This window comes from Pteropus medius, unplaced genomic scaffold (assembly GCF_902729225.1).
Source record: "Pteropus medius unplaced genomic scaffold, Ma_sr-lr_union100, whole genome shotgun sequence".
NCBI lineage: Eukaryota > Metazoa > Chordata > Mammalia > Chiroptera > Pteropodidae > Pteropus > Pteropus medius.
In genome coordinates, this window is record NW_024348242.1 from 2,302,541 (window position 1) to 2,330,519 (window position 27,979).

At 53.4% G+C, this 27,979-nt stretch overlaps 1 pseudogene; it reads right to left on the reverse strand.

The window, feature by feature from the left end:
* Positions 1–13,663: 13,663 nt before the first annotated feature.
* LOC120616147 (uncharacterized) lies at positions 13,664–13,782 on the reverse strand (annotated as a pseudogene).
* Between the last annotated feature and the right edge of the window lie 14,197 nt (positions 13,783–27,979).

Consider the following 27,979-nt stretch of genomic DNA (forward strand, 5'->3'; position numbering starts at 1 on the left):
CGTCTCTGCACAAAACAGAGAACAAATATGACCTTCGTTGAGAGGGGAAGACTACCGGCTACCTCCCCAGCTGTCACTCGCTCGCCCTTCATCCTCGGCGGCCGGGCCTGCTCCCGACTACAAACCCTAAAACGACAGTACTCACCTCACCACACTCCTGCGAGTCTGCGACCCGCTGTGGACCAGTGGGATCGGAAGGTAAGACTAGCGGCAGGGTTTGTGGGAAGGTTTTCTTCCCTGCCAAAGAGACACATGAGGAGAAACATCCCTCTTCCTGCCCTTGGGTATAGCTGGGTAAGTTGGCGATGTCTGGAGGACCTGCAGCTCTCTCGTGATCGTGAGGAGAATGAGAGCCAGTGCACGGGGTGGGAAAACAGAAACATCTGGATGCCACTGGCGTGCCACCGGATTAACGACCCTGGGAACCGACCACTTCCGAATCTTTGATATGATATATAATCGACTCCTATCATTTCAGCCGCTTCGGGGAGGGTTTCTAACTGCAGCCGACGTCACCCTAAGTAACACACAGACCTCACGCCCTCTCCATGTACTTGCGGCTTGTGGAGCCAGTTTCCAGCGAGCGGCCCCTTGGGAGACCAGACTTAGTGTAATGAGACCCTGTCTCGGCGGGCGTGCCGGAGCGTCGAGCTTGAGAACGAGAATGTGGAGTTTGGAACCACACGAGTTCACCAATACCTCGACCAACCGCTATCTGCTTAGAAGGCTGACCCGCTCAACCTTGGCCACTTCCGACTCACTCCGAGACATCTGAGGCGGGCAGAGAACAGTCACAGGCGAGATTTGCTGGGTCGGCAAGAACGCAGCCCGCCCCGTACGGTTCCACGAGAAAAGGGGGTCCCAGCCGCCCCCACGTGCGCTCGTCACTCACTGTTTTCACTAAGTAAGTGCTCGCCGGCATCTCTGCTTAACGTCACATCAGTCAAATACTTTACGTTCTCAAAGAGAAGGAAAAGAGAACTTTAAGGCTCTGCTTTTGGAGCAGGAGGGAAAGCAGCCAAGAAGATGTGAACATGAGAACAGGTGACCACGTTCCAATAAAACTTTATTTATGAAACAGACGACGGGCCAGGTTTGGTCCACGGCTGTAGTTTTCTGACTCGTGAGCTCAGAAGCAGGCGGTGTCTGTGCTTCTCACGGGAAGGCTCCCAGGCGGGTGAGGCTGCATGTGCCTATGACCCCGTCACTGCGTGGAAAGGAGAAGACAAGGTGGCCCCGTGTGGGACCCTTGGAGGCTGAGGCCGGTCAGCGAGCAGTCTGCGAATGAGCACTCTAGGTCCTGAACCATCGGGGTGGCGAGGAGCCCTTCTCAGAGCTGCAGAACCTCTCCTCAGGGACAGCTGTCCTGTGTCACCATCTCGGGGAGTGGAGACTGCGCCCACCTTAGAGGCTTCCCCAGAGCGCTGCCCCTCCAAGAACCTCTGCTGGCATCTCGGACATGGCCACACTGTCTACTGGGAAATGTGTTTATTTAGCTGGGCACATCCCACTGCACAGCAGTGGGAACAAAGTCAGGATTCTGAGAGCAAAGGGTCGAATTAAAAAGTCGGACACTGCAAAGAGCCGAGGACGAGGAGAAACAGGAACCCTTCAAAGCATAAACACGTACTTACCACGGGACCCCACAAACCCCCTCCTGGCCAACAAAGAGGTGCGCCCGAGTGCGTGTGGCGGCTTCGCTCGTAACAGCCCAGACCCGGACACGATCCAAATGTCTGTCAGCGTGTGAGAGGGCAAACGAGCGGGTGTCTCTACACCAGCAGCGAGACGCTTCTCCGCAGGAAGACGAGCCGAGCTACAGGCTAGCGTGACGGCACGCGCGACTCGCCCGGGCACTTGCTGGCCGAGAAGCGAGCGAGACGCCGCGTGCTGCGCGATGCCACACAGAGTGACAGAGGAGAGGGGGCGTCTGAACGACGCAAAGGGAAGGGCTTGCAGCGTGACTGACTCAGCCGTTACAGATGAGCCACATCCTATAGACCTCTGAACGGCCTTCTGGAAACTCTTGTCACACCTACAAGATAAACAAGCTGCAGATAGATAGGACCAGTGATCCGGGAATCCCTCTCCCGTGCAGCCCCCACCCGAAACTCCCCCTGCCCATCCTGAGTCATGAGGCGCAGGTAGAACCTCAGACAAAGGACTCCCGTGCCCCTTGCGTGGACACCGCAGAGGTATGTGAGCCATGAGGCATCTAACCAGGGGAGCTCGTGCTCTGGTGCTGCTGAGCCCCGCGGCTCTGCCAGCTGATAAATTCTCCGTCCTCTAACGAAGTCGTCTGAGCATCCAGTTTCCTCTATCGAGTGTCACTTCCTGCAACAACGGACGTTCTCGAAAGGACAGATCCTATTCGTAGTGATGGAAAGAAAATTAGTGTTTGCCTGGCCCTAGAGGTCATGGGCGTACTGACTAAGAAGGAAAGAGAGGGAGCTTTTGGGTGACGGAACTGTTCTGTATCTTGATCGTGCTGGTAGTTGCGTTGTATATATACTTGTTAAAATGCATCAGTCTATACATGGAAAATGAATGTGCTTTGCTGCATATAAACTATATTTCCATAAAGCTCACTTTTTAATAATCTATATATTTGATAAACCCAAAATGCACAGCATATAAACTCATCTCAGACATGACCATTATCATCATCTCCAGCACTTCACCACCGTCTGACCCAACTCTCGGTCACCTCCCACCTGGATCCCTGTAAAAGTCCCCCACCAACTGTCTTTCTTCCAGTCTTAGAGTCTTGCTGCCTGATCTCTCTCAGCAGCCTGAGTGAACCTTTAAAAAAATAAGTCATGTCACTCTTTGGCTTAAAATCCTTTAAACATTTCCTATAGATGAGGATAAACACGTAAGTCCTTTTCTTGGTATATCAAGCAGAATTAGATTCAGCTGCAGCTTACGGAAGGACCCCAAAATGCAGTGTCTTAAAACAGTTAATTTCTCTGTCATGGCAGTGAAATCAAGGGGCTGTCAGCCCAGGGCTGGTATCGGAGGCCCAGATGCTCTTCCGTTGTTGCCCCAGTGTGCAAAGCTTCCATTGCTAAGGTCACCTGCCGCATGGTTCAAGATGGTTGTTGGGGCTCCAGCCATCGCATCTATATTCTAGCCACCAACCAATAGGAAGCCAAACCTCCTCCCATTTAAAACATATCAAAGAAACGTCAGGCCCCGCCCACCCGAAGAAAACTTCGGTTAGAAAATAGTCATCATTCTGTGGCGCTAACCGTCAAGGTGTCTGTGCGGGAGGGAGAGTGGGGATTGGGGGCGGGCGGCGGCCTCAGCCACAGGTGCCCATCAGAGCCAGACTGGGAGCCCCCTGCCCGCCTCCCGCTCCCCCTGACTGTCCTCCAGCCCCCTGTGCTGCGTGCTCTCCCTCCAGCACACCAAGCCGACTGCATCTCCCCGTGCCTGGTCCTGCCCACCAAGCTGACTGCATCTCCCCGTCCACGTGCCTGGTCCTGCCCAGACGGCTGCTCCTCTGTCCCCTCGTTGAGGTCTCCATTCCCAGCCCTCCGGACCGCCCCATCCTGAAGGCCAGACCCTTCCCTACTCCTCCCTGCTCACTCACTGCCCTGTGATCTGGGCGATCTAGTTTGCCTTTTCAAGTTAACAGGGACGAAAATAAGTAAATAAATAAGCCCCCTCCCTAACCCACTCCACTATAACTGGAGTTCCAGGGAGGAAGGGACAGGGGACTTAACACAGCAGAGAGGTTTTTGTAAAAAAAGTGGGTCTAGTGGGGGCTGGGGGGCGCTGTCTGAGAACCCGCAGCCTCAGAGAGGATGGATTACCCGGCATCCCCAGCTGTGCCTAAAGACTTCGGGGACACAAACCCAGCTCTTCAATTTCACTTAGCCAGGCCCCTTCCAGTGCGTTTCTAGGCCGGCTTTAGGCAGAGAGGCCCCCGGGAGAGGGAGTGAGTCTCGGGGAGCGCTCCGGCGGGTCCCCGAACCAGGGGCCCAGCGCAAGATCCGCAGGAGGGGACGCTGCAGCCCGAGCACTCAGAGCACGGACCTGCGGCCCCTCCACGCAGCGCTGGTGGCATTTCCCCCTTTATCTCTGCTTGGCCCAAATCCCACGCCTGGGAATCCACGCCTGTGTCCTGCGGGGAGGGTCGCCCAGAGGCTGAACCCTCCCCTGATCCTCCCCCGGCCTGCCCTGCTGCCCCGCAAATCTACAGGGCCACCCCGACCGCACGTGAAGAAAATAACAGTCATAACACTGCTGGTCTCCCTGGGCAGTACGTTCTGCGGCGGAGAGGGGCAGGTCCAGTCCTGTTCTGGAGACTCGCTCCCCACCAACCCCAGGCACCAGTCCCTCTAAGCCTCAAGCCCCCTCCTGCACCCCCGAATTGCTTTGAAATCAATCTCCAGTGCCCACGGGAAGGTCCCAGCTTTTTGGCACAAGTTGTTTAAGCTGAGTGAGCGCACCCTCCTCCCTCCATGGGCCAAGACCCGCTCCCACAGCTAGGGAGAGGGGCGCGCAAAGAGCTGGGTTCTCGTCCTGGAACTGCGGCCCCACAGACAGAGCAGCGGGGCGGTGGAGGGGACCCCACAGTCACAGGGATGGAAGCGCCGAGATCCGCCGCGCTCTCGTAGAGCTGGCCTCACAAGCGGCCCCAAGACCGGAAACTATTAGCGGGGGTGTCCTCAGGCAAAAGCCTGCAACGTGGGCACAGGAGAACAATTCGTTGTTTAAGTCACGCTCTTTCTGTACTGTCTGGTTTTTTAATGTGCTTGCACTGTCTACCCAAGAAAACAAACAGACAAACCCGAATCCCCGCGGCCTCGTCCCCACAGCCTCGTTGCTGCCAGAAGTTTCTCTGCAGTCAGGCTGCAAGGTCAGTGCTCCTCCCCACTGCCCCCTCTCATGTGTCCCAGCTGTCACCTGGTGCAGGAACCTGGCTCAGCCTCCTGGGCCCTGAGGGAGCTGAGCCTCTGCAGCAGGATTCGGCGGGCCCCTCCCCTGGAACGGCACAGTGGATGGCGCGGGCGGGCAGGGGAGGCTGGACTCCAGCTGCCACCCCTCCCCAAACCAGCATCTCCTGGCAGCGCCCCCAGGGTGGTGGCTTCTCACCTATAGGGCAGGCTCCCCGCAGGTCCCGCCCTCGCCTTGTGCTGCCTCAAGCATCAGAAAGGTAGCCTGACTTTTTCACGTGTCACCATCGTTCCTGGTACTGGAGAACCCCCAGCATATCCTGATCTCGAATGCTTTAAACACGAGCAAACACAAACGGAAACAATAGCGAGATCCAGAGACTGCGAACCCATCGTTCCCGACCCTCTGCAAGACTGGTCCTACCAGCCAGACAAGAGCCTGGCCTGAGGCTGGGGGAGGGGGCTCTCCCAGCGCCCTGGGGCTGGGACTCTGGCCCTAGGCCAGGTGAGGGGGGCTCAGCGTTTTCCACTCCGCTTGGTCGTGTTGGGAGGAGGACTCGAGGGCCCCTACTGCCCTGGTGGCAGCGGTCCCGTGTCATTCACAGACACCCGCTGGGCACCCTGGTGGCAGCACACAGGGAGCAAGCTGGTCGTGGCCATGGGTCCTTGGGTGAGCGTGGTGAGCGTGGGACCACCTGCTCCCGCCACTGTTCAGTGTCCTCTGGTCCTGTTCGAGCTCAGAGGAGATGTGCCTTTTACTCACACAAAGGGCTGGGCCCTGTGACTTTAAAAGGTGGCGATTCTGACAGAATCCAGCCTTGGGGAATTTCCAGACATGTGGCCTCTGTCTGTCTGCCACGTCGGGGGGTGTCTAACTCGGGGAGGGCACGGAAAGCAGAGCCTGCTGCGCTGGGCGGCGCAGCTTCACTCTACGGTCCCAAGAGCCTGCGTCACCTCCCGCTGGGGCGTTGTAAGCTGCACCCTTCTCCGCCAACGCCAGGGAGTCGGCCCGATGGCTCCGCTCAGGGTCGACGGCACCAGACCCTGGACGGACTGTGCCGCTCCCTGTGGTTGACCCGCACCCCCCGAAGCCGGCCGCCCAGCCTGCCTCAGGGTGCACAGCCCGCTCTGACTCCTAGCTGGGGGACACGGTTCCTCCAGAACCCACGGGGCTCGCTGGGCGCTGCGCTTCCCGCCGTGGGGCGGGCGTGCTGACTGGCCCTTCCCTTCAGGGAGGGGGTCCATGGCAGTGCGGGTCCGACCTGTCACGCCCTCTGGAGCACAGGTGTCTTTCCAAGGCCCCCGGAGTACGAGCCACCTCCCCCTGTCCATCGGCGGGGCGAATGGGTCAGGGCGAATGGGTCAGCGCGATCGCCACAGGGATGCGTAGCCGGTCCAGACCCTGCAGCTGCGCTTCAGCGGTGAGAAGATGCAGATCTAGTCCCGAGGCAACACCGTGGATTAGCGCTGTCCATCCAAAGGCGTGTGTGTGCGCGTGCGCCCATGTGTGCGTGAGCGCGCACCTGTGCGTTCTGCATCATCTATTTAATAGTGCGGACTATAGCAGAATACGCGGTGCCACACCGTCAGCGTCTGGACGCAGCAGTAGAGTCGCTGCATTTCGGGGTGTATATCTTCAGCTTTCAGTGTTGCCAAATTGCTCCCCAAAATATTTGGACCAATCGGCAAGTCGTGTTCGAGGTTCAAAGGTTTCCTCACTTTCCGAAGTGAGGCTTTTCCAGAAGTTCTTCTCGTAAGACTTATGTCGTGGCGACGTACGTCTGGCTTGGTTTCATAAATCTGCGGTTGAAGTTTGGTTCTCCAGAGAAACGCTCACCTTTATGGCTCACCATTTAATTTCTCTGCTGTCAAGAGGCAGAATTAAGTTCTTCCTCTTTTAAAAAGAATGGTATAAGTGGGGAGTAATGAATGCAAAATGCTGTAGTTAAACAGCGACAGAGAAGCTGATGGATCGGCTGCCGCTGACGTTATGCTATAAACAGGAAGAAAGTGATATTTAATCATTTGCCAAAAAAAACAAAAAACACCCAGCGGTGACGGATATGGTGTACTTTGACTCTGGGTGACTCGCTACAGCAAATCGTTATTTTCCAGTTCATAGAGGAAATAAAAAGTGCAAAGCACAGGAAATTATTGCTTTCCAGAGCACGCCGGGTCCCCCGAACTGTTTAAACTTGTGAACCATTGCACAGTTCCGCTCACGGGCCGAGTCGGGTCCTCCCGAAAGCCGCGTGAGGACCTCGGACGCCCAGCGCCTCAGGAAGCGTCGTCATTCAGAGACGGGGCCTTCAGAGGAGTGATTAGGTGAAACGAGGTGATGGGGATGGCCCTGCGCCAAGACGGTTGGTGACGTTAAAGGAAGAGGAGGCTGGGACGCAGACGCCCACAGGGGGACGGCCACAGGAGGACACGGAGCAGCCAAGGAGCGAGGCCTCCGGAGGAGCCGCCCTGGCCTCTCCCGGCTTCTGTGGCCGCGTCGTGCTCATCTGTGCCTCCCTGTCCACGTGGCTGTGCCCTCGTCTCTGTGTCCTCCCCGCGTCTTTCAAGGACACTCGTTTGGGGACTTAGAGCCCACCTGGCTAATCCAGGATGACTGCATCTCAAGATCCCTCCCTCAGTCACACCTGCGAAGGCCCTGTTTCTGACGACGTTCCCATTCACAGGTCCTTAGGGGACAGACAGGGCACAGACAGGGCTTTGGGAGCTGTCAGCCCCTCGCACTGCCCGGCGGGGGTGTTGGGGGGTCGCGCTTTTAGTTATGGACAGCGCTCGTAACAGCACCTGGCATTGAGTGAGTGACCTGTAAGTATTGACGAAATTAATATTTAGTCCATATTTTTCTTATCCACATCTGTATCAAAAGTAGGGGCACGATGAGAGGGATGTTGTTTCAAGATGAACGAGAAAGCTCGCTTCTTCGTAGCAGAATATTCCTGTATGATGAGTGTGCAAACGACAGATGACCACGCTGAGAGAAACAGTGTAGAACCCGTCAGAGATAAGCACACGGAGACGATGTGCCGTGGAAAACGCCACGAACCTCCGCGGGCTTTCTCTCGAAGTGCGGATGAGCCAGGGCTGCCTCTGGGACCTGCACCCCTCTGCCGGCCCTTCAGGTGTTGGCGACCCCGCACGCCCCACCCGCCACTGAGCCGAGGCCGAAGCGGCCCAGGGTCACCTGGAAAGGCTCTGGGGACCCAGGGGAAGGGGCGTTCGGGGGGCAGGCAGCCCGGGTGTGAGGGCGGCTGGGCCCCGCGGTGGCCCCCTCCCCCGTCTCTGCCCCGCCTGTGAATTCGTCACATGACAGACTCTGTGCAGTGGGGGGTTCCTTGCAGCCCCCCCAGGGGATGAAACGAAGCAAACCATAAAGGGCGGCCCGGCCTCGCTGACCGCCGTCCTCGACCGTCTCTTCCCTCCGCAGAGACCCACCCCGGAGATGAATCCAAGTGCTGTGACTTCTCTTTCTTTCTTTTTAAAGAACTTTCCCAATGGGAGTATCTTTGTCTAGGGCAATGTCTGACCACACTGGATCTTAGACTGTGGCCACACTCGGTGGTCCTAGAATGGGGCTCCCTGCGGGAAGGACCAGCCTTACGACTTAAGGCATGGTGTGGGGTCCCAGGGGATCGCCGCTCGACCTGGAGACTGAATTCAATCGATTAAGCCTCTGTAATGATTCCCAATAAAATCTCTGAGCACCGAGGCTTGGGCTGGCTTCTCTGGTTGGCGATGCTCGGTGTGCATGGTCACCCGGCGACGCTGGGAGGGTGATGTGTCTGACCGCACGGGGGGAGAGGACAACGGAGCCCTCCTGGGCGGCCTTGTGCATCTCTTCTTTGCCTGATTTTGATCTGCATCCTTCCCCTGAAGTAAACGGTGTCCGTGAGCGGAAGGGCTTCAGTGAGGGCTGCGAGCCCTTCGAGCAGAGCGTCCGTTGTGGCAGCCCGAGCGAGCTGACTCAGGCGCTCAGGTGTCTCCGGCGAGGGCACCCACATTGCAGTGGGGCTCCGGGATGCGTGAGGGGTTATGGAAAGGGCCTGCGTCACGGCGCCTGGCTCTCGGGCGTGTCTGCGGGCGGAAGACGGAGCCGCCACCCGGTCATCCTCTGCCTCCTGCTCGTCACTCCTCCTATGAGTTTGTGCCTGTGTGTGTGTGTGTGTGTGTGTGTGAGTGCCTCTGTGTAGGACATGTGTGCTTAGACGTGGCAGACGTGTTATCACCTCAGAGTCTGTGCCCTCGCTGTCCCCAGGCTGGGATGCTGATCCTTGCCCTCCATAGTCCCCTCAAATGCCACTTCCTGGGAGACGCCCCCTTTCCGGACTCTGAACGATGCCCCCCCTTCTCTTCAGCTTGATTATCTCCACCTCTGCATATTTATCACCGGTCAGGTCGGGGCCCACTTTATGTGGCGAGAAGGAACACCCCGGTGGCTTTAAAGGGCAGAATCTGCTTCTCACTCTATGGTCCCCTGAGGTCGGGTGACAGGCTCAGATCACGGCAGTAGCCCAGGTGGCCGAAGGAGCCGGCACAGCCCCAGCTGGAGCCCAGCAGGAACCAGCGTCAGGTGCCCTGGCCTGGAAGAGAGGCACAGACCCGTCTGCAACGTGCTGGTCACAGCGAGTCACCAGCTCCGCCCACCCGGAGTGCCAGCCTAGCCTGACAGAAGGTGCGACGCTGGGGTCACTTACAGACGAGCACTGACGGCCCCTCGTTCCTTGTTTAATAACTGTCTCGTTTACTTCTGTTTGCTCGCAACCGTCTTCTCCAAGGAGCAAATAAACTTCAAGAGAACAGCAGCCTCGTGTGATGACAAGCTTGGCACACAGGAACTGCTCAGTGTATGGTTATCTATGTAAATATTTACATGTGATAATGTGTGCATTTTTCCACATGTGTGTGGAATGTTTGAATGAGTTATACTGCGAACTCGAAGGCCCACGAGACTGTGCATTCGCGACGCTCTCTGGAACTAGAGGCTCTCGGCAGGTCATTTGGCGTCTCTTGTTGCTCTCGTTGCCTTTGTCGTGCACTGAACTGGAAGTCGGGAGAGGGTCCTGGCTTGATTAGTCTCTGCCCGTAAGACGCTCCACCTCATGCGACCACGGGTCTTCCTCTGGGTTCAGAAACTTTGGTTCTCGGCCTCCCCGCAGCCCTCATTAGGCCGAGGCCACCAACTTAGATCCGAGAGAGAGACAAATGATCACCTTAGGACCGGACGGAAGTTTCAGGACACTGCCTCTGCGGGCACCAGCGATCTCCCAGGTTCAAGGCCGAAGCCGAACTTCAGGCTTCTTTGGGATACTGCAGACCCCGGGGGGCGGGGGGGGTGCGCTTTGTTCCCGGCCCTCTGTGACTCTCCGCAGTGGCCGTGGGTGGAGGAAAAGATAACGATGTCAAAGGTCGGTCTCCCAGAAGGACCCTCGCTCTGCCACGAGCCCCTCATTAGTGCAAGGCAGGAAGCATCGAGCGGTCAGATCCCTTTTTTATTTTATTGTTTTGGGCCAATTAGTGGTGCTCACCGTCCGTGGGGCTGACCTGGCGCGCTGACTCACACCCAGATGCCACATCGTCTCTCTCCCTTAGATGCACCCATGGACCCGTTTCCTTTAATGAGTTTCCCCAGTTCTGCTATGAGCTGGGCCTCGGGCTAGGGCACAGGCACCGGGGTCCGACCCCTGCACACACCCTCCCTCCCTTTCCTGGAACCCGGAGAAACAGATGCCCCAGTGGAGGACCTCATGGTCATCTCCCTTCTTGAGCCATCTTACTTTTGCGTTCTCCCATGGGACACGAGCAGGCTTTGCAAGACAGAAGAGAAGCAGAATGTTTCCTCGTGCATGAGTCTGGAGGATATTTGCTCAGCCAGACAAAACGATACAGTTAATGCGTTATAGATACGAGCACCTTTCCATGGAAAGAATTCTGGGAATGTAACAAGCAAAGAAGTTAGAGACAGAGACAGCACGTGCACACAATCCTTTGACTCTGGTTGACTTAAGACCTAATTACTATAGAGTACTTGACCTCTAAGAAAGCTTTTGAGGCTGTAGTGATGAACACCGTGAGAGCGAGGAGCGGACGTGATGGAACCATTGGGTTTTAATTAATTGGATTCTGGGGGGGTGCGGGTGCCCCAAAGAAGAGCTCTTAGCTGAATTTACACACTTTGGGATTTCAGGAGCCTGTTAAAATTTTTTCCTTTGAATTCCTGTCAAACTGGGAAGTATTGAAAACCACCAGACAAACTAGTAACATCCGATTTCTTACTAAAACGACATTTGGCGTGTCAACATGCTCCTGGGGTCCCCCAGCTCTGCAGTTTTCCTCGTGGTAAAATACACATAACGAAACTTACCATCTTAACTATTCTAAGTGTGCAGTTCAGTGTTACTAAATACACTTATAACGTGCAATTATCATCTCCCTCCGTCTTCATAACGATTTTCATTTTGAAAACTGAAACTCTACATCTATTAAATAGCAGCCCCCTCCCCACCGCCTCCAGCCCCTGGCAAACCACCATCCTAAGTATCTCATATAAGTGGAATCATATAGTATTTGTCTTTTTGTGACTGGCTTATTTAACTCGGCATAATGGCCTCAAGGCTCAACCATGTTGGAACAAGGGTCAGAATCTCCTTCTTTTCTAAAGCTGATAATGTTGCACTATGTGGATGGACCACATTTTGTCGATCCATTCATCTGTCCTCACGGATACCTGGATTGCTTCCGAGTTTTAGCGATTGTGAATAAAACTGCCATGAACGTGGGTACATATATGTCTCTTTGAGACCCTTTGGGGTATAGAAGTGGAATTGTCGAATCGTGTAGTAATTCTATTTCTAATATTTTAAGGAAGCTCCATACCGTTTTCCATAAGCTGTACCATTTTACATTCCCACCAACAGTGCACTTGGGTTCCGATTTCTCCACATCCTTGCCAATGCTTATGTTCTGTTTTCCCATAGCAGCCATCCTAATCAGTGTGAAGTGGTATCTCACTGTAGTTTCGATCTGCATTTCCGTAATGACTAGCGATGGTGAGCATCTCTTCGTGTGCTCATTGGCCATCTGTATTTCTTCTGAGGAGAAACGCCTATTCAAGTCCTTGACCCATTTTTGTTTTGGTTGTTTGTTTTTTGTTCTTGCGTTTTAGGGGTTCTCTATATATCCTGGGCTTCTCCGAACTATTCTACTGTATCTCAAGATTTATGAAGATGGAGGTCCTCTTTGGGCTTGTCTTCAAATATCTGAACGTACCTTCACGTCGTAGGTGCTCCAGGAATGTGCCCTGAACCACGTGAAGTCAACGGACTCTTTGTTACATCTCTCTTGGTGCACGATTGCCTGCTCTCGCCTTTGATCTTATTTTTAAAAATGTATTTAGCTATCATGCTGTCGAAATGTTACTGATGTTCTGAGGTGTCATGAGCATTGGCGAGGATGACTGACTCAAAGGTGGATGGTTTACCCTCTTGGGGCAAGTTGGTAATCATCGCCATTTGTGATACTTCTCGAAAAAGTTATCTTCACTCCCTTCACGTGTTACCGAGTCCACTGTGACAATAGGTGCCTTCGAGACCTGACACTGGGGATTCCACCTCTGGTAATGGTTGAGGAGCTTCTTGCCGATCAACACTTTCCCAAAGAGCAATTATAAAAATACACACACACACACACACACGCACACACACAATGACAGCTACCTAAAGAAAGTGGGGAGTTAACAAGAGATTGGAATCCATGCTTGAAACTACAAAGCATCTAGAATAGAAAAAATACGCAATTAGAAAAATGAAATAACAAAACTTGCAGAATTACACCACCTGATTTCAAGACTTAATATATAACTACGTTAATTAAGACAATGTGATAACAGCAGAGATATACAAATCATCAACAGAACAGAATCGAGTCTAGAAATATACTCATACATATATGATCAACTGATTTTCAAACAAGTGACAAGCCAGAGATCGAGAGAAAATATTTGTAAACTTATATCTGATAAAAAAAGGTATCCAGATTCTACAAAGACCACCCATAATCCAGTGATAACAAAAAATCAACAACTCTTTTTAAAAATGACAAAAACATTGGAATGGGTACTATGACAAAGAAGGTACAGAAATAACTCGTAAGCACATGACCAGATGATCAACGCAACTGGTCAGTAACAGGAATGTGAATGACACACCCGACAGACGAGACTGACAGTACCCAGTGCTAGGTAGGATTTGAGCAACTGGGGTCTTTAAATATGGCTGGTGGAGACGCAGACCACGGCCTCCTGGTAAACAGTTTGTCGGTTTCCTGTGCGGTGAAACAGGCAGTAATCATAAGACCCAGAAATCACACTCGCAAACATTTACCGAAGAGATATAATACTATGTTCACACTAAGACTTGAACGCAAACATTATTGTGGATTTGTTCTATGCAGCCAAAAGCTAGAAACAACGCAAACGCCAATGAGCCGATAAATGGATAAATACATGCATTCGTGGATACAGTTCTCAAAAGGAATTTTTAACTGATGAAAGAATTTTTAATAAATGAAAGTGCATGGGTGAATCTCAGAAAGGAATCATTCTAATTGAAAAAGCCAGATCAATGACTCTGCATGGTATAATTTCATTTATATCAATTTTTTTTTTTTTTTTAGATAAAGCGACCCTTGGTTGACCTCACAGATTGCAAGGACCTTGTCAGCTTAAATGCCTTATTTTTTATTTTTTACGCCTACAGCACCTGGTCTTCCTAGGTGGTCTCCCATCCAAGTACTAACCAGGCCCGACCCTGCTTAGCTTCTGAGATCAGACGGGATCGAGCTTGTTCAGGGTGGCATGGCCGTCGACTATATAAAATTCTTGAAATGGAAAAACTGTGAGAGAAGGCATACCAGCGGTTGCTAGGGTTGAGAGGTACGGGGAGGGGACTGACCACAACAAGATAGCGGGGACTTTGGGAGGTGACGGACGTGTTCTATGTTGACGATGGTGGTCACTGCACGTCATTCGCTGACATTCGTGGACTTAATACTAGTGAATTTTACTCCATGGACATTAAAAAGAGTAAATCTCGATGTGGCTACATAGTTAGCTTTTCACTGAGTGTGTGCGACACTCGGCCTCTCCACCTGGCTCTGCACTCAGGCCCGTGGCACCCGGGGGGCTCTTCGGAGCCGTGGGACCTGCCCCAGCCGGTTTCCCTGTGCGCTGGTCACCGCTTCCCTGTCGGGCGTGCAGGAGGCCTGTCCTCGCTGGTCCCCGTGGTCACACGGGGCCTGGGGCTGGTTCTGTCCTCGCTTCCCGGCCGGAGCATGCCACTGTCGGGGGGACATTGTCCCCTTCAGGTCGGGGAGCAGACACTCCACGGGCAGGACAGAGCGAACAGCGCACACCGTGTGTGCGACGGGGAGGCCAAGGGTCGCACGGGGTCACGCGCGAGGACACGCAGACTGTCCCTGGAGGGTCGATGAGAAGACCACCCGTACCGTGGGTCGGCTGAGGGCTTGGTGGGAGGAAGACGTTTCGCTGTTTTCTCGTTTCATTCGTTTTGAGTGTCGAATCCCGGGATTGTATTATTTTTATCTAAAGCTTGACTTTTTATTATACAAATAAAAATACAAATTCCCCGGCTCCATTCTGATACAAAGATGCAGACTCATGAATATTTACCCCCAAGTCTTTTCTCCAAAACCCTCAAGGAGAATGAACGAATCCGAAAGCCTTCCACTGTGCGCGTCGCCCCCAAACCCCATGTTACTCCTTGAGTCACGCAGACCAGGTGACCACCTTAGGGACGACTCCAACTTAGGGAGATTTAAATAGAAATGGAGCCCCCAAGTCCTTTGGCATAATAGGAGTTTTTATAAAGGACAATAATAGAAAGAAACGAAAGAAGGAAGATTTCTAAAAATTGCGTTTAGGAAGTTAATTTGAAAGAATTTTTGAGTCATCATTTTCTGGAAGGGTTTGGGATGTTGTCAGACAGATAGAGGCAAATAAAAAAATAATTACAGCACTTGTCATTGCTGTGTCTGGGCTTGGTCGTGAGGATGCCGATGAAACCAACCCAGCTGGAAGTGAGCGTGAGTTGTTCCTGTGAAAAATGGTCATGGACTTGGAAGCTGAGAAGGCGGAGGTACTCAAAGTATTTGTTCATTAGCAAGATTTGTTGTTTTCGGCTCTGGAAAAATGTTGTCAAAGCAAAAATAAGGTCATTTATACTACTAGTCTGCAAGGTAAATTTTACTTAAAAAAAGAAAAAGAAAAAAAAAAAGGAGGAAGAAAATACAAGATTGTTCTCCTGTGGTTGGAAAGTAGGACAATGGATTGAATTACTTGTCAGGAGATAATTAAAGAGCCAGACAGGAAATTTCTTAGAGAGTTTAAGCTAGAACCATGTATTTGAGATTAAAATAACAACGGCAGAATCTGCCAAACAAGGGAGATGCGGTGATGTGAGCTTTCAGTTGAAATAATATGCCAGACGATGGAAAGGTATAGAAAATAATATGCAAACACCTTTGTCCGCTGGATTTGCCCACTCTTAATATTTTGGCATACTTTGATATTTTAAAATAAAACATTACAGACTAACTGGAAGCCTTTATCTACTCCTTCCTCCTTGACTGAATTCTCTTTCTTCACCAAAGGAGTCACCATTCCCAGGTGTGTTATTATAGTTTTCTACTTAGATGTCGATCTATAAATGCTACGTAAAATTGTTACATACATTTTTAACATTTTTACAAAAAGTATCTATCACGCTTTTCATCGATCTGTAACTTGCCCTCTCGTCTTATTCTTATGTTTTAAGATTAGTGATTACATTTATAGCTATGGTTAATAAATTTTAACTCATATTTATTTTGCATGAATGTGTCACATTTTATTAAGCCGTTCTCTAGCCAATGGACAATTAGATGGATCCCAGTATTCTGCTCTTATACTTCTTATATGCGATGCTGCTGTGAATACTCTGGTGCGTGGCTCCTTGTGCAGATGTGTGAGAATGCCTCTCTCCCCACGCCCACCCCACACACCCTTAGAAAAAGCTCCTGTTTGTAGGGCAAGCGTATCTTCAACTTTACAAGATACGACAAATTGGTCTCTGGAGGAGAAGCGCCAATTTACATTCCCATCATCATGCATGAGTTTCCATTTCTTTATCTACTCTCCAAATGTTTGGTGTGCTCAGATTTGTACATTGTTCGCCAGTATTTGGGATGTCGAATTGTATTTCATTATGGAGCTTAGACATCACTGGTTTCTAATAAATTTGAGCATCTTTCCATATGTTTGATGGATATTCAAATTCCGTCTTCTGTGAATTTCAGATTTATGTATTTGAACCACTATTTCTTGAAATGATGATTCTTTCTCTACAATTCGGCTTTGAACCCCCATTGAAAATTAATTTTAGATATATAGTATAGACATAGACATAGGTTAAATAGAGATATAGATTAAAGATGTTAGATATATAGATTAGCTATAGGTTAGCTATACATGTAGATTAGATATATAGATACAGATAGATAGAGATAGAGATATATTTCTGAACTGTTTGGTTCCAGAGATCTATTTATCTATCTTTGCGTCATTTGAAGTTGTTTTGGCTACTCGAGGTCCTTGCCTTTCCTCACGAAGCTTAAAATCACCTTGTCAGTGTCGACAAAAAGCCCTTCTTTATTCAGTCCCGCTCTTTTGTATTACATTTTTGCTTTTTCGTTATTTAAAATCACGTCCTTTATTTTTCATTCAAATTTTAAGAGTTATTGCAATTTTAAAACTTCACGTTTGAGGACAATCGCAGCCCGCGTGTCAGCAGTTTCTCATGGACACGCCTCTCCAGGCAGCTGGGCCAGTGACTCGATTCACACTGAACTGGCCGTGCTGAAAGCTGGCGTCCATCAGCAGGTCCGTTTCCTCCCGCCCTGTCCCCGAAGTCACCCCGGTAACACGCAGCACGTGGCCACGGCAGCCGGCTCTGTCGCGTGAGGCTAAAGCCGCGCGCTTTGCGGAGGCTGCCGGGGGCCGTTCCCCAGGGTCCGCCGCTGCCCTTCCAACGCAGGTGACCGCACGGCGGACGCGGGGTGCAGGAGGGCGGACCCCAGGGTGTGGGAGGGCAGACCCGGGGTGCGGGAGGGCGGACCCGGGGTGCGGGAGGGCGGGCGCGGGGACTCAGGCTCAAGTGGGCGCAGCGGGAAGGGCGCGGGGAAGTCGCACTCGGACTCCGGGCCGGGCCTTTGCTGGAGCCCAGTTCGGAAGATGAAGAGGAAGCTGAGCAAGGCCGTGACAGACGCGGGCGTCGCCCAGAGCCGCAGAGCAGCGGGGACTCTGGGCGCCCCCGCGGCGGGCGCGTGACCCGCCAGGGCCCGGGCGCGGTCAGCACCATCGCCGTGGGCACCGGCCCCGTGCGCGGCCCGAGCGGCGACGCCGAGGGCGGCCGCGTGACGCGTCGTGCGTCCGCCGCCCTCACGGGGCAGGGCCGGCAGGAGGCCGGAGTCGGAGGACAGGACCTTCCTGAAACGCCGGTCCCCGGGCCCGAGACGCCGAGCTGCGCGGTGGCCGTGCGCGTCGTCTGCGGCCGCAGCACCTCTGGGGCCTCCGCTGGGACGGACGGTCCCGTTCGCAAGTGACACCGGGCTCCTTGGTAATGGCCTCGCCACCCGCGTCGCTGTCCCCTGCCCCGGCTGGGGGAGGTCGGGCCGCCGCGGTTCGCGTTCGAGCTGCCACGCGCTCAGGCCGTGTGACGTCCCACGCGGTCCGCCCGGAGCCTCAGGTCCGGTCCGGAGGGGAAGGGAGCCTGGTCCCCACGGGAATAACCTCAGCGAGGTCCGGCGACAAAGCGAGGCCGGATGCGCGCGGGGCCGTCCCAGCGCACGGCGTGGAGACTGTGCACCCGCTCGGCGGCATGCCCGTGCGCTTGCGGGGGGACAGCTAAGGACAGGGGCTTCGGACAGGGTGGCACTGACGACAGACGCAGCCCGTGAATGAGCGGCACGGCCCCTGCGCTGGCCCCACGCCGCGGGCCGGACAGCAGCCCCGCGGGGACGCCCGGCCAGGGGACGCCACGCGCACCTGTGCTCGGCTCAGCTCGGCGCCTGCGCCCCGCACACCTTTCTCTAAGCCGCTCTGATCCCGCAGACGGCCACCATGGCCTTTCCCATGGGCTCCATCCAGCTTCCTTTTCTGAGGACAGGGACACACGGTGACAGTCCCCGGGGTGCCACTAGATGGCGCTCACAGACCAGCTTGTGGCCGCACTTGCCCTGCGCGCCCCTCCCCCAGAAGGCTCCCTGAACACCTGCCCTGGCGGAGCCTCTCCCCAGGTGACTGCTCATCAAGCCCTTTGCTCACCTGGGACCCTCATGTCCCCAAGTGTGAGAACTGGGGGCTCCCTCCTGAAGCCCCGCCCTGCGCTCAGCACAGCACCTGGCACCTGGCACCTGGCACCTGGCACCTGGCACCTGGCTGCTTGGAAAGGTGTTGCCTTCCTTAACCAACGCTACTGCGGCTGAAGACGGAGGCTGGCCGCCCGTGTGTGGCTTCCTTTTCTTGAAAGGTTTTCTTGTTTTTATTTTAAACAAAACACATTCATTATAAAAATGTTAAACATAAGGGAAAAAGCCCAGACCCCAGCACCCCCCAGGATGAAGGTCCGTTGTGTTAGAGAATCATTATCCCAGATATTCTGCATCCGCGAACCCACAGAGATGAGAGGCTGCCTGGCTGGATAAAGAGACAGCAGATGGACATCAGATAACAATAAAGTCCAATGAAATGAAGCCATATTTTATTTATGAAGCGCAATTCCTTGTGATTTATAATTAAAGGAAGACAAAGAATCCAAAATAGAGTTGTTATACTTTGGAAAACAAACAAAGATTCACTGACAACAAGAGCTTTTGAATTTTAAAGTACCCTGGTGAGGTTAGGGGGGAAAAGTTCATATAAGAAACATCAAGGATTGGAACAATTATATCATTATTACTACGGCGAGGTCCTGTTATACTTAACATCATCGATGGGTTCTTGGGACTGTGGCGAAATAATGTGTAACGAAGCTAATTTTACCGCGGGCTAATTGACGTAAACAAGAGGTGGGTTCCTACCGCATCCCATCGACGTTCCAGGAAACGACATTATGTGAGGACCTGCTGCGTTCCCAGCTGCTTCTGTGACCGCCATCTGCGTCCCCTCCCCCCACACCTCCGCCTGCTCCGTGACACAGCTTGAGACAGCGAGGTCGACTCCCTTCTTTGCAAGCAGAAGGGCCGTCACTCCGAGGTTTCTTCCCACTTCCTCGCCGTGTGGATATTTGTTGGGTCTGTAATTTGTCCACCGTTGAAGTCTGCGACGGGGATGGCCTCTCGTGGCGCCCGGGTCCCACACGCCTTTGTTGCCGATGGTGACCACGCGAAGCTCCCCTGGCCCGCGTCACCCGTCACCCGCAGGCCGCCTGCTTCCTTCCATCTTCAGAAATGGCAGGTGTCCTTTCTCTGCCGACGGCCCGTTCCTGTGGTTCCCGTTACGTTTTTATTCATTTACCCTCATTTTAACGTGATCTAGAGAGTAAGTGAGATGAACCCAACGGTTCGTCCCCCGTAATCCCGACACTCTTTCAAAAACATCGAAATGCCGTTTAGATCCGAGGGACAGGTCGTCAGCCGTTCCTTCCGCACCCCTGGTGGAGGCCCTGGCCCGGGCACCGGGCGGGAGCCGGGACGCACGGGGGCACTCGGTTCTCGGCATCGGTGACGTCAGCGAGGGCTTTCCATCCAGAGACGGTTCTCCGATTTCTGGGGGTGAAATGTTTTTAATTGAGGAGGAAGTATTCTATCCCTCGATTAAAGACCAGGCTGGAACCCTGACGGCCTGGGGGGCAGTAACCTCGCCTTTACTTACTTCTGACTCAGCCGCAGAAGCCCAGTGAGTCTGCCTGTGCTCCTGTCTCTGCGTGTCAGGCTGGCCCTGACCTCGCTGTTCCTCTGACCCGCCAGAAGGGAGCAAACGGGTTCGGAGCATCGTCCTGGGAGGTGGGCCGACTCGGCACGACAGCCACCGCTCAGGGTGGGTACACCTCGGAGCTAAACCGAACCTCTGATGACTGAGGTGTCATCTCCAGGGACGAAGCCATCAACGCGTAAACGGACAGGGACACTCGGCAGGAGGCACAGCAGGCTGGCCAGGTCCTGCCGGCTCTGCGGGATTCTCAGCTTGTGGATCGTGAGCCTCCTGAGGACAGCCACCTGTTTGTCAACCTCCCGCAGCGCCCATGACGGGGCAGCCAGTACCACAGGTGAAGGGGCTTAAATCAGATTTCTCCAGGAGCCGGGGTCACACGTGGGTGAGTGACAGGGTGGGTGTGAGAGCAAAGAGGGTGCGATGGAGCCGGATGACCAGGGGGCTTGTCCCCGGTCTAAAGGGGGTGTCGCCACTCAGCCCCACTCCGCTGTTTCCAGGGGGAGTTGGAGCCCACACCCCCAGATCCTCCAGATTGTCACAGCAGGCCAGGGATTTTAAGATGAAAAACGTTCCCAGTTTTTAATTGTTCTCAAAGTTTTTAAAGGTTGCAACGCACATTGTGGCGGGCGGTGCCTTTTCTGGGGGCAGGGACTCTGTCCACCTTTCCATGCTGTGTCCTCTACAGAGCCCGGCGTGGGGGACTGGGCGGGACTGTGCTCAGGGCCCCGTGGGCAGCTGGCGGTGCCGCTGCAGCCCTGGCAGACACGCCATGTGGCCCCACAGCTGGAGCCTGGGCCTGGGTGGGGGCAGGGAGGGCTGGCTGCCCTCGCTGGCCGAGTCGCCGAAGCCAGGCAGTCATCTTCGCGCAGCTGGGCGATGCCTTTGCTACATGATCTGTGTGGAACACTTGACTGCTGTTCGAAGGCCCAGGGTTCCGGGCCTGCTATTCTGCTTCCTGACTTGCTCTCTGATCCTGGGCCGGCCACCTAATTCTGGTGCATCTGTTTCTCATCTACAAAGCGGGACCGGCGATGGTACCCACCTGGCATGCTGGTTGTGAGGATTATACAAGTTTACATATATAGTGTTTAAAACATGGCCTGATGCACAGTGAACACTCTGCGTGTTATATATCGCCGCCATCATCCAAAGACAGGTTACTTTAAAAAGCAAAAAAAAAGAAATTGTTTGAAATTAACCAAATCACACCATAGATAAAATCATACATCTATTTCTCAAATTTCTCCAAGAACCATCTCATTGATCAAGGACGTTTAGCTTTTGAATGACGAGAAAAATCGAAAACCAACGGATGGGCCATGTGACAGGAGTTAATTAGCTCGTGCACGCGAGTAAGCAAGGTCGGGGGCTGCAGGTCCTGGCGCCCGAGGCTCGGGCTTTCTCTGCCTTGCGTCGCGTTGCGTACCCCGTTCATTCCCTCCTTCGTTCCTTCCCACGCTCCTACAGCACATGGAGAGTCAGGCAGACGGCACGTGAAGGACGGAGTCGAGAGAATGACACGCAGGCCCTGGAGCGTCCGCCTACGGAACAGGAGGGACCTCTGTCCCTCCGATGGGCGGAGCTAGCTGCCACCAGCCTGCCGCTCGGGAAGGCCCTGGCGCTTAGGGTGAGTGTCTTTAGGGCTGTTAATGTTTCTCCCTCTACAACCCTCCCACCCTCCTCTACAGAGAGTCATGAACTTGACATGTTGTTAGAAAAACAAATTGTCGTAGAGTGGCTCTAAAAAAATAAACAAACAAAAAACAAAAAAAAAAACCACTTTACTTTTTCAAGCCCTTGACCACGTTCTCCAGACCGCAACAGGGATCTGCCTTGGAAGAATATGAAAAAGGGAAGGGTGCCTCGTCTGCCTTCAAGTTGCTGGGGAAATGCTCCTTACGCGAAATGAGCATTTCATGCAGAGGAGGGAAATACAGAGATGCAGGTGTCGGCGTGGCACAGTCACAGAGAGCAGTGACGTAAACGTGCGTGTCTTCCGAAAGCTGAAGGAAGGGAGGGCTATTATGAACTACTTTTGGCACTTGGAGATTGTCTTTCTCTTTTGTTTTTCCTTCTTTTTGTGCCGTTTTCAAACGATGTTTACATTTTTTTTAAAAAAAGTTCCCATGAGGATACTTGCATTAAAATTATTCCTTAAAAGCAACACACAAACCAACTCACCAAACACAAGGCTTTTTCCTAAGTGTTTCTGAAACTCCAGGTGGCAGATGACCTGAACCAGGCCCCCATCCCCCCAGCACCACCTCTGCTCCATTTCGACTGCTTCAGGTGGCTTCCTGAGGACTTCGAGGGCTTATTCCAAGCCACCTGGGGTGGCGATTGCTCTCGCATTGGCCCCAGGAACGGGCATCGTTTCGTCACTGGGAAAGGAGGGAGGAGCTGGAGCGGGCTCGGCTGGTTTCACACCCGGCCGTTCCCACTGCCGACAGGAGACGGAGGAGCAGAGATGACTGACGTGTTCGGTCCAGTCGTCTCGGCCATTCGGAGCGGGGGAGGTGAACGAGGTGGCGTGTCAGAGACGGCAGACGGCAAGGCACTGAAGCTCAGTGATTAAGGGCACCGGGGCCTGGAGTCGGGCCAGCTCGGGTTCGAACCCTGCCTTGTGCTTTCTGGCTGTGCCCTGTGGTACGTCCCCGAGCTTCAATGTCTCCATCTGCTAAAAGGGGGTGACAGATCTCCCCAGAGGCTGACGAGAGGGTCAACGGCAGTTTGGCTCAGAATCCGTGCTCCACCAGCACCCCAACTCTCCAGCTCTCCTCTCTGCCCCTCCCCCGGCCCCCGGCAACCACACCTGCTCCATCCATCTGCACATGTGGTTCTTGTCGACATCTGAATTTTCATCCCCGTCTCAACCAGCTCTAAATGTCAAGAACTGAAGGTTCACGGGCGATATTCAGCCTGGACGGCGACGTTGGAGATTGCCTAACCGAGCTCGACCTCCAAGGGAAACCGAGGCATGGGAGGGGCTTTTCTAGGTCATTTATTGTTCTTCTCCAGATTCAGAGAGAATGTGTGGGTGATACCCAGCCGGGCAGGGGCTGAACAGACCTAAAATCCCACATGTCTCTGGTCCCGGCTCTTTCCTGAGATAAAGGATAACCATGTGAACGAAGGGTCACCTGTGAAGATGACCATGGCCTCTGTTAGGTGGTTGTCACTGATTTTAGCGGTGTCACTGTTGGAGGTCACCATCCCAGGCAGGACACGCAGACCCTCATCAGCATTAGACCGGCGAGTGCATCTCAAGCGCTTGGCTGTTAGACAGTCACTTGGACACAGGCCACTGTCTCCGCGGAAGCTCCTCCCCGCTCCGCTGATTAAGCGTTCTGCTCCCGGTCCGGAGCGATTACTCAGTGATTCCGGTGAAGTTCTAGTTCAAAGGGCATCATCTGTAAGTCTGGGAACAAGCCTCTGAGACAGCAAAATTCCTGTTAATCAACTCTCCCAGCAGCGTTTGGTTTTGGAAATCTAATTTGTAAGGGGCTCACTAAGCTTTTGGTAATTCCAGGGTTCAGAAGGTCTTTCAAATCCCATCCTTCGTGTCAACAGACAGAATTTTCCCGCAGTCCCCCACCCCCCGTCTCGGCAAACGGCACCACCATCCTCCCAGTTGCTGGGAATACAAATCCAGGAGCCATCATGATGCTGCTCCATTTTTTTACGTCCGTATCTAGTCCATCAGCCGGTCACCGTGCCCCTGACCTCCAGACATACCCAGAATCCAGCCACTTCACGCCCCCGCCCTGCGGACACGTCACGTCTCGCCAGGCCCACCGTCCGGCCCCCCGACCGGTCCCCCGCCGGCTTTTGCGTGCCCTTCACGGCACACTCTCCCAAGCCCGCTCCTTATGTACGTTTGTTCGCTAACTCCTCTCTCTCTTCTCTGCGGAATGTCAGGTCCACGAGGGCGGTTCGTGTTTGTCTTTATCCTTCTATTTCTTCACTTCCGGCGGATGCTCCGTAAACATCGGATGGGGGAGCAGCAGGAAGACCGTGGGGCGGCGATGTCAGTGCTTTGGCTCCTTGAATGGACACGGCCTTCGGATGAGTGTGTGTTTCCTCCTCCAGTCTCCTGTCTTCTTCGTTCTATGACTTGTCTTCTCTATTTCTCTCCCCCTTTTCTCTCCTCTTGACATCCGCTGCCCTCCCCTCTTCCCTAGGACCGTCTTGTCTTGGGCGGGTCAGTTGGTAGTAGAAGAACAAGGTCAACCGACTCTTGAAAAGCCACGTCGGGGACTTAGGTGCCCGGCGTGTGTGTGCAGGGACAGTCATGATGTGACCATCCAAGTAGGCACGTGATCGTAAGCTTAGTCGACGCCCAAGGGAGAGCTGCTGAGTGAATAAAGGAAACATGGGGGGCCCACTAGACACAGGGGACATGGGGGAGCTTCCAAGGCCAGTCTTGAGGAGGAGGGCGATGGGGAGATCGAGCCGAAGAGTCAGGCGGAGCGGGGAAGATTATGCTGGACGCCGCAGGCCGTACTCTGGGGTCTTCTGTAAGGGCCTCATCTCCGTGTGAGATGGGGCCCGAGGAGAGCAAGTGCGACAGCCATTCGAATGGGGCCACGTCGGGCAAAGACGGGAGAATAAGGAGACAAGCCAGGGCTGCTCTGCAGCCTGCTGCGGCCACCGAGCCGAGAGCCGATGGCGTCTGAAGCCGAGCACGTCATTCTGGAGGTGGCGTCGGTGAGGAGCGGTCACATGCTGGGCATGAGCAGGTAGAGCTGAGAAGATGGGTTGATGAGCTTCTTACAGTGAGACTTTTATCTTGGAAATCTGAAAGGATAGATATCGACCTATCGAGACTGAGAAGCTTGAGAGAGAGGTGTCGAGGAGCATGGAAGGCAAAGCATCGCTGGCCGCAGTCAGGGGGCTGTAACTTGGGGCCAGTTCGGCCTGCTGCCTGTTTTCTTTAAACGAAGTTTTATTGGAACACACCTGTGCGTATTTACCTGTGTGTTACCTACGGCTGTTTTTGAACTACAACAGCGGAATGAAGTCAGCGCAACAGAGAGAGTGTGGCCGGCCGTGCCTAAACTATTGTCTGTCCATCCCAGCTGAGAACTCTGGCTAGAGCACTGAACGATGACGATTTATGAACTAAGTGACCGAAAATAAAAATCAGTGTCTTTTATGAAGTTCAGAAGCATGTTCCACGTAACACTTAGAAATAATGTTGGACGTGGCCTTTTGAAAGTGTATTTTATAGGCCAAATTTACAGTCAGACCTTAGGCAAGTCCTTCACGTGAGTTCTTCAGTAGGTGTGATCAGAGTCCAGGGCGTCACTGTAGGGTCTACGGCCGTCCTTGTCGCGAGAACGAGTGTTTCCTTTGGTCTCTATTACACCTAGTTTCTCCACAGGAGAAAGAGGTAACCGTTCGATGTTCTCTTCGGTTCCTTGTAGTGATAGTTCCCGTCCCAATAGTTCGCACTGCATTCTATATGAATATCCAGGCTCATTTAAAACATCTGATAAAACAACCTGTATCATTGTCATTTCAGGTAAAATGAGAAGAAAGGTCATGACCACAATGCAGATGACGGCCCGTCCCGCTCAGAGCCTCCGACTCTCCGGTGAAAACGCAGATGAATTCGGGGCCCGGCTTGTGTTTGACTCCTGAATCAAGCAGCGTCCTGGGTCCCTGAAGAGTGACCAGGTGCTTTCTCAGCAGAGGCGGGAAAGCGGGGCCTCTGGTCTGAGTGCGGCTGCTCGTAGCACGGCTCCGTGATGTGGAGCGAGTCTAGAAAAACCAGGATAGCTGAGCCCCGGAGAGCTCTCGCAGGACGCGATCTCATTAGGGGGATGTGAATGTTAAGGTGCAGGGAAGGAACTAAGGAAATGGCCGATCGATTATTTTGCGATTTGAAGTTGTTGTAAAAGTGGCAACTATATTTTTTTCAACGCAGAGAATTGATAGATGGTGAGAAAGATTGAAGTTTTCTCTAGAGGAAAAAAGAGTTTTCTTCGCGCGTGTGTGTGTATGTTTCTCTAGCAAGATCAAGGTCAGCCCTGAGAAATCAGCCCGTTCTCATGCTTAGAGACTCGGGCAAAGAAGTGATGAGGTTGCATTTAATACCATACAGCTGTGGGGACAAAAAGATTTGTATCTAGCACTTTCTTTCATGTGCATCTGATTCTTGAAATGCTATTCATTAAGTGCTGGGGCAGCACATTAGAATTTCTTGGGATTATAATAATTTAGCAAAGCAATCACTTTATATATTAATCTTAATAGATGTGTGTTTGTTAAGAACGAGATGTGAATAATTTATCAGACAAAAAAGTACGCATATGGCAGCATGTCACGTAACTTAACGCCTGCGAGGTGTAAAGCTGTCTCTGCTTCTTCGCTCTGTCTTTCCTGGCACTGCTGTCTGTCCTTCCATCCACCCTCCTGGGGCTGGCCGCCCTCTCAGGCTGTCTCGCAGGCTCCAGGCCTTTCTCTGTCTGCTTCTCGCTGCCTGCGTCTGTCTCTTTCCGACTGCGTCTCAGCTCGCGTGTTTATTCCCGTCCGTGCACTGGTGTTCCTCTCCCTCTCCCTCTCTCTCTCCCCGGTTCGCCTGTCGCTCTGGCTCCACTTCGTTCCCGTCTCCATCCATCCATGCAAAAGGCCCGAGGGAGCGATGAGGAGCGAGCTGGAGCCTCCAGCCAAAGCTCTCACTGCTCACTGCTGTCACCAAGGCACCAGCCAGGTCGCGGGAAGAAATGCACGGAAGGGTTGATTCGCATGTAAATACAGTCATCATTGTGGACTTGAATTTCAGTAGTTTCGTGTCCTTCCTCTGGAGCGTGTGTCTCCACGGTGCCCTGTGATCCGGTTTGGTTGTCATCGAGCAGCTGTCTCTGTGCTGGTTTTGTGGCAACCCGAAGCTTTATTAAATTTTCATTTAGCCTAAGACGGAAAAGAAGATCTATTTCAGACAACAGAGGAACCACTGACATTAAGCAGAGCTTTGCCGAAGTGGTGAACGCAGCGTCTGGGAAAAGAATCGGGGAAAATGCCGACGGATGATTCATGGCGCTGAATGAGGCGTGGAAATAAACCGTGAGGCCGCCGGAGTCAGGAGAAGCAAGGCGATCATCGAAGGGCCCCAGGCGTGGGGTCGACATTAACGAACAGCCCCGCCCCCCCCCCGACCGCTGCCCCATGACCGTCTTCCTCCTTCTAGTCTCGAAGCTGTGTTGTTCTCGGTCTTTCCATGTGTCCCTATGTCACTCTGTCTCTCGCTGCCCAACTTGGTTTCAAAACACGTATCGCGATCACACCTCAGTAAAGCTGTTAAAAATAAAAATTTTTAAAGGCGGAAACGGCGTGTTTCCTTTACCTTCCATCTGCCTAGCTCTCCCCATGGTCTCCTCTGCCCTGTCTAAGGGAGCGTGATTTGGGTCTTTCTCTGTCCAACATGGTCAAGTCCACTGTAACTGCCTCCCTGTCCAGCCGGCAACACGTTCCCCATCAGCGAGCAACTGGGTTTTCATTAGCCACGATATCTTTATTCGTTTGTTCAGTCCTGGGATACAGGGAAACAATTTGGGAATCACTAACTCACATCGGTCAAGGAAGCGAACCTACTAGTTGGGTTTAATACATAGATGTACTTTTTGTCTTTAAGCCGCGATTGCAGACTCAAAGTGATGTGTTCCCTGTTCCCGGGGATCCCTGAAGGACCATCTGAGGAGCTGCGAGACCCAAACCGACACTGAGGAACCATAAGAACCGGAACTGACTCTCACAACCCGGGGGAACGGAACCGAAGCCGAGGCCCCTTCGCTGTGACAACCCGAGGCCTGGCCACCTCGCAGGGTCCGGCCCGGCCCGCCAGGCCCTCAGCGGGGATGTTTGGCCCCCTGGTGTCAGGTCCGTCTGCCGAGGCCCCTTTCCTGGGACAGCTGCGCGGTCACCGAGGACAGAGGCCCGGCCACCTGGCAGACGCCAGCCCCGACACGGCTCTGCCGGCCTCCTCGCCTCCCCCGGCCGCGCTCGGCCCCGTGCGGGCCCTGTCTCCACTGCATCCGCCTTCAGACTCGGGCGGGGGCACGCGTGGGCATGCAGT